This window comes from Arachis duranensis, chromosome 6 (genome assembly GCF_000817695.3).
Source record: "Arachis duranensis cultivar V14167 chromosome 6, aradu.V14167.gnm2.J7QH, whole genome shotgun sequence".
Taxonomy (NCBI): Eukaryota; Viridiplantae; Streptophyta; class Magnoliopsida; order Fabales; family Fabaceae; genus Arachis; species Arachis duranensis.
The window spans coordinates 90,153,730-90,160,951 of NC_029777.3; the positions used below are offsets into that span (position 1 = coordinate 90,153,730).

The window sequence follows — 7,222 nt, forward strand, 5'->3', positions numbered from 1 at the left end:
TCAAAATTAATTTCGAAAATTCTGTCTCTCTCATCTCCTTCTATTTATTTATCTACTAACACTTCTCTTTCACTCAAGAATTCGAACCCACTCTTCCCCCTTGTGTTTGGATTCTCACCTTTTCCTTCTTCTATTCTTTTCTTCTTCTACTAACATAAAGGAATCTCTCTACTGTGGTGAAGAGGATCCCTATTATTATTTTTTGTTCCCTTCTTTTTCATATGAACAGGAGTAAGGAGAAGAATATTCTTGTTGAAGCAGATCCTGAACCTGAAAGGACTCTGAAGAGAAAACTAAGAGAAGCTAAATTACAACAATCCAGAGACAACCTTACAAAAATTTTCAAAAAGGAAGAGGAGATGGCAGCCGAAAATAATAATGCAAGGAGGATGCTTGGTGATTATACTACACCTACTTCCAAATTTGATGGAAGAAGCATCTCAATCCCTATCATTGGAGCAAACAATTTTGAGCTAAAGCCTCAACTAGTTGCTCTAATACAACAAAACTGCAAGTTTCATGGACTTTCATAAGAAGATCCCTATCAATTTTTAACTGAGTTCTTGCAGATCTGTGAGACTGTTAAGACTAATGGAGTAGATCCTGAAGTCTACAGGCTCATGCTTTTCCCTTTTGCTGTAAAAAACAGAGCTAGAACATGGTTGGACTCACAACCTAAAGATAGCCTGGACTCTTGGGATAAGCTGGTCACGGCCTTCTTGGCTAAGTTCTTTCCTCCTCAAAAGCTGAGAAAACTTAGAGTGGATGTTCAGACCTTCAAACAAAAAGATGGTGAATCCCTCTATGAAGCTTGGGAAAGATACAAGCAGATGACCAAAAGGTGTCCTTCTGACATGCTTTCAGAGTGGACCATTTTGGATATATTCTATTATGTCTCATTGACATGGTTGCAAATAACCAGTTCATGTACACTTCTGAGAAAAATTTCGTGAATAATGGGACGCCTCAAAGGAAGGGAGTTCTTGAAATTGATGCTCTGAATGCCATATTGGCTCAGAACAAAATGTTGACTCAGCAAGTCAACATGATTTCTCAAAGTCTGAATGGATGGCAAAATGCATCTAACAGTACTAAAGAGGCATCTTCTGAGAAGAAGCTTATGATCCTGAGAACCCTGCAATGGCAGAGGTAAATTATATGGGTGAACCTTATGGAAACACCTATAATTCATCATGGAAAAATCATCCAAATTTCTCATGGAAGGATCAACAAAAGCCTCAACAAGGCTTTAATAATGGTGGAAGAAACAGGCTCAGCAATAGCAAGCTTTTTCCATCATCTTCTCAACAACAGACAGAGAATTCTGAGCAGAGTACCTCTAATTTAGCAAACATAGTCTCTGATCTGTCTAAGGCCACTTTAAGTTTCATGAGTGAAACAAGGTCCTCCATCAGAAATTTGGAGGCACAAGTGGGCCAGCTGAGTAAGAAAGTCACTGAAACTCCTCCTAGTACTCTCCCAAGCAATACTGAAGAGAATCCAAAAAGAGAGTGCAAGGCCATTGACATAATCAAAATGGCCGAACCTAAGGAGGAAGGAGAGGACGTGAATCCCAATGAGGAAGACCTCATGGGACGTCTCTCAAGCAAGAAGGAGTTCCCTATTGAGGACCCAAAAGGATCTGAAGGTCATATAGAGACCATAGAGATCCCATTAAATCTCCTTCTACCATTCATGAGCTCTGAAGATTATTCTTCCTCTGAAGAGGAGGAAGATGTAAATGGAGAGCAAGTTGCTTAATATCTAGGAGCCATCATGAAGCTGAATGCCAAATTGTTTGGTAATGAGACTTGGGAAGGTGAACCTCCCTTGCTCATTAGTGAACTAGATACATGGGTTCAGCAAACTTTACCTCAAAAGAGACAAGATCCTGGCAAATTCTTAATACCCTATACCATAGGCACCATGACCTTTAAGAGGGCTCTGTGTGACCTAGGGTCAGGCATAAATCTTATGCCACTCTCTGTAATGGAGAAGCTAGAGATCATTGAGGTACAACCTGCCATATTCTCATTACAAATGGTAGATAAGTCAGTAAGACAGGCTTATGGATTGGTAGAGGACGTGTTAGTGAAGGTTGAAGGCCTTTACATCCCTGCTGATTTCATAATCTTAGACACTAGGAAGGAGGAGGATGAATGCATCATCCTTGGAAGACCTTTCCTAGCCACAGCAGGAGCTGTGATATATGTTAACAGAGGAGAATTAGTCCTTCAATTGAATGAGGACTACCTTGTGTTTAAGACCCAAGGGTGTTCTTCTGTATACATGGAGAGGAAGCATGAAAAGCTTCTCTCAGTATAGAGTCAAACAAAGCCCCCACAATCAAACTCTAAGTTTGGTGTTGAGAGGCTACAACCAAACTCTAAGTTTGGTGCCCACATCCAAACTCTAAGTTTGGTGTTGGGAGTCTACAACATTGACCTAATCACCTGTGAGGCTCTATGAGATCCTACTGTCAAGCTAGCAACATTAAACGAGCGCTTATTGGGAGGCAACCCAATTTTTATTTATCTAATTTTATTTTTATTTTATTTTTCCTTTATATTTTATTAGGTTCATGATCATGTGGAGTCACAAAATAAATACTAAAATTAAAAATAGAATAAAAAATAGCAGAAAAAAAAGCACACCTTGGAGGAAGGGCTTACTGGCGTTCAACGCCAGAACAGAGCATGGATCTGGCGTTGAATGTGAGAAACAAGCAGCATCTTGACGTTTAAATGCCAGAAATACATCCTGAGGAGAGCTGGCGCTGGACGCCAGAAACAAGCATGGAACTGGCGTTCAACGCCAGAAATATGCTGCAAATGGGTGTTGAATGCCTAAAACAAGCATGAAGCTGGCGTTCAACGCCAGAAACAAGCATCAATCTGGTGTTGAACACTAGGATTGCATGCAGAGGGCGTTTTACATGCCTCATTGGTGCAGGGATGATAATCCTTGACACCTCAGGATCTGTGGACCCAACAGGATCATCTCAGGATCTGTGGACCCCACAGGATCCCCACCTACCTCAACTCACCTTCTCTCCTCTTCACACAATCCAATAACACTCTTCCCCAAAAACCCTTCACCAATCACCTCAATCTCTCTTCCCCATCACCTCTTCACCACTCACATCCATCCACTCTTCCCCATAAACCCACCTACCTTCAAAATTCAAAATCCCTTTTCCCACCCAACCCACCCAATATGGCCGAACCTTAACCCCTCTCCCTCCTCTATATAAATCCCTCCATTCTTCTTTATTTTCACACAACACAACCCTCTCTTCTCCTCCTTGGCCGAAACACAATCCTCTCTTCCTCTCCTCCATATCTTCTTCTTCATCATCTATTCTTTCTTCTCTTGCTCGAGGGCGAGCAATTTTCTAAGTTTGATGTGGTAAAAGCATAGCTTTTTTTGGTTTTTCCATAACCACCTATGGCACCTAAGACCGGAGAAACCTCTAGAAAAAGGAAAGGGAAGACAAAAGCTTCCACCTCCGAGCCATGGGAGATAGAGAGATTCATCTCCAAAGCCCATCAAGACCACTTCTATGAAGTTATGGCCAAGAAGAAGGTGATCCCCGAGGTCCCTTTCAAACTCAAGAAAAATGAGTATCCAGAAATCTGACATGAGATCCAAAGAAGAGGTTGGAAGTTCTAACCAACCCCATTCAACAAGTCAGAATCTTAATGGTTCAAGAGTTCTATGCCAATGCATGGATCACTAGGAGCCATGATCAAAGTGGGAACCCAAATCCAAAGAATTATCTTACAATGGTTCGGGGGAAATACTTAGATTTTAGTCCGAAAAATGTTAGGTTGGTATTCAACTTGCCCATGATGCAAGGAGATGCACGCCCCTACACTAGAAGGGTCAACTTTGATCAAAGGTTGGACCAAATCCTTATGGACATATGTGTGGAAGGAGCTCAATGGAAAAGAGACTCCAAAGGCAAGCCGGTTCAATTAAGAAGACTGGACCTCAAGCCTGTGGCTAGAGGATGGTTGGAGTTCATCCAACGCTTCATCATCCCCACTAGCAACCGATCTGAAGTTACTGTAGATCGGGCCATCATGATTCATAGCATCATGAATGGAGAGGAAGTAGAAGTTCATGAAGTCATCTCCCTTGAATACTACAAAATAGCCAAAAAGTCATCCAACATGGCAAGGCTAGCTTTTCCTCATCTTATTTGCCATCTATGTTACTCAGCTGGAGTTATCATAGAAGGAGACATCCCCATTGAGGAGGATAAGCCCATCACTAAGAAAAGGATGGAGCAAACAAGAGAGCCCACTCATAGATCCCAAGAGACGCATGAGGAAGCTCGTCAACAAGAAATCCCGGAGATGCCTCAAGGGATGCACTTTCCTCCCAACAACTATTGGAAACAACTCAACACTTCCCTAGAAGACTTGAGTTACAATATGGATCAATTAAAGGTGGAACATCAAGAGTACTCCATCATTCTCCATGAAATTAGAGAAGATCAAAGAGCAATGAGGGAGGAGCAACAAAGACAAGGGAAGAGACATAGAAGAGCTCAAGGACATCATTGGTTCTTCAAGAAGAAAGCGCCACCATCACTGAGGTGGACTCATTCCTTGTTCTTATTTCTCTATTTTTCGATTTTTATGTTTAATGTTTATCTATGTTGTGTCTTTCCTACATGATCATTAGTATTTAGTAACTATGTCTTAAGGCTATGAATAATTCCATAAATCCTTCACCTCTCTTAAATGAAAAATATTTTAAATACAAAAGAACAAGAAGTACATGAGTTTCAAATTTATCCTTGAATTTAGTCTAAATATATTTGATGTGGTGACAATACTTTTTGTTTTCTGAATGAATGCTTGAACAGTGCATATTTTTTATCTTGTTGTTTATGAATGTTAAAATTGTTGGCTCTTGAAAGAATGATGAACAAAGAGAAATGTTACTGATAATCTGAAAAATCATAAATTTGATTCTTGAAGCAAGAAAAAAGCAGTGAATAGCAAAAGCTTGCAAAAAAATGGCAAAAAAAATAGAAAGAAAAAGAAAAAGCAAGCAGAAAAAGCCAATAGCCCTTAAAACCAAAAGGCAAGGGTAAAAAGGATCCAAGGCTTTGAGCATCAATGGATAGGAGGGCTCAAGGAAATAAAATCCAGGCCTAAGCGGCTAAATCAAAGCTGTCCCTAACCATGTGCTTGTGGCATACAGGTCCAAGTGAAAAGCTTGAGATTGAGTGGTTAAAGTCATGATCCAAAGCAAAAAGAGTGTGATTAAGAACCCTGGACACCTCTAACTGGGGACTTTAGCAAAGCTGAGTCACAATCTGAAAAGGTTCACCCAGTCATGTGTTTGTGACATTTATGTATCCGGTGGTAATACTGGAAAACAAAGTGCTTAGGGCCACGGCCAAGACTCATAAAAGTAGCTGTGTCCAAGAATCAACATACTTAACTAGGAGAATCAATAACACTATCTGAAATTCTAAATTCCTATAGATGCCAATCATTCTAAACTTCAAAGGAAAAAGTGAGATGCCAAAACTGTTCAGAAGCAAAAAGCTACAAGTCCTGCTCATATAATTAAGAACTAATATTCACTTCTATTTTGGGATTTATAGTATATTCTCTTCTTTTTATCCTATTTGATTTCCAGTTGCTTGGGGACAAGCAACAATTTAAGTTTGGTGTTGTGATGAGCGGATAATTTATACGCTTTTTGGCATTGTTTTTAGGTAGTTTTTAGTAGGATCTAGCTACTTTTAGGGACGTTTTCATTAGTTTTTATGCTAAATTCACATTTCTGGACTTTACTATGAGTTTGTGTGTTTTTCTATGATTTCAGGTATTTTCTGGCTGAAATTGAGGGACCTGAGCAAAACTCTGATAGAGGGCTGACAAAGGACTGCTGATGATGTTGGAATCTGACCTTTCTGCACTCGAAATGGATTTTCTGGAGCTAAAAAACTCCAAATGGCGCGCTCTCAACGGCGTTAGAAAGTAGACATCCAGAGCTTTCCAGCAATATATAATAGTTCATATTTTATTCGAGATCAGATGATGCAAACTGGCGCTCAACGCCAGTTCCATGCTGCATTCTGGAGTCAAACGCCAGAAACACGTCACGAACCAAAGTTGAACGCCAAAAACACGTTACAACATGGCGTTCAACTCCAAAAGAAGCCTCTGCACGTGTAAAGCTCAAGCTCAGCCCAAGCACATACCAAGTGGGCCTCGGAAGTGGATTTCTGCATCAATTACTTACTTCTGTAAACCCTAGTAGCTAGTCTAGTATAAATAGGACATTTTTATTATTGTATTAGACATCTTGGTTTTCGTCTTTGATAAAAAAATCCATCTTTGGACATTTGGTTCTCAGACTTTGGGGGGCTGGCCATTCGGCCATGCCTGAACCTTGATAAAAAAAATTACTACTATTTTCTATTCAATTCAGTTTATTCCTGTTCTAAGATATTCGTTGCACTTCACCATGACGAATGTGATGATCCGTGACACTCATCATCATTCTCACCTATGAACGCGTGACTGACAACCACTTCTGTTCTACCTTAGATCGAACGCATATCTCTTAGATTCCTTAATCAGAATCTTCGTGGTATAAGCTAGAATTGATGGTGGCATTCATGAGAATCTGGAAAGTCTGAACCTTGTCTGTGGTATTCCGAATAGGATTTAAGGATTGAATGGCTGTGACGAGCTTCAAACTCGCGATTGTTGAGCGTGATGACAAATGCAAAAGAATCAATGGATTATATTCCAACATGATCGAGAACCGACAGATGATTAGCCATGCTGTGACAGAGCATTTGGACCATTTTTACTGAGAGGATGGGATGTAGCCATTGACAACGGTGATGCCCTACATACAGCTTGCCATGGAAAGGAGTAAGAAGGATTGAAGGAAGGCAGTAGGAAAGCAGAGATCCAACAGGGACAAAGCATCTCCATACACTTATCTAAAATTCTCACCAATGATTTACATAAGTATTTCTATCTTTATTTTCTATTTATTTATTATTATTATTCGAAACTCCATAACCATTTATTATCCGCCTAACTGAGATTTACAAGATGACCATAGCTTGCTTCATACCAATAATATCCGTGGGATCGACCCTTACTCATGTAAGGTATTACTTGGACGACCCAGTGCACTTGCTGGTTAGTTGTGCGAAGTTGTGAAGAAAGTGCTGAGT

The 7,222-nt window shown here is 40.2% G+C and overlaps 1 non-coding gene across 1 annotated transcript; it reads right to left on the minus strand.

The window, feature by feature from the left end:
• Positions 1 to 752: 752 nt before the first annotated feature.
• Positions 753 to 860, minus strand: LOC127740425 (small nucleolar RNA R71). The gene has a single exon (XR_008001101.1). It is a non-coding gene; the product is annotated as a small nucleolar RNA R71 (small nucleolar RNA).
• Between the last annotated feature and the right edge of the window lie 6,362 nt (positions 861 to 7,222).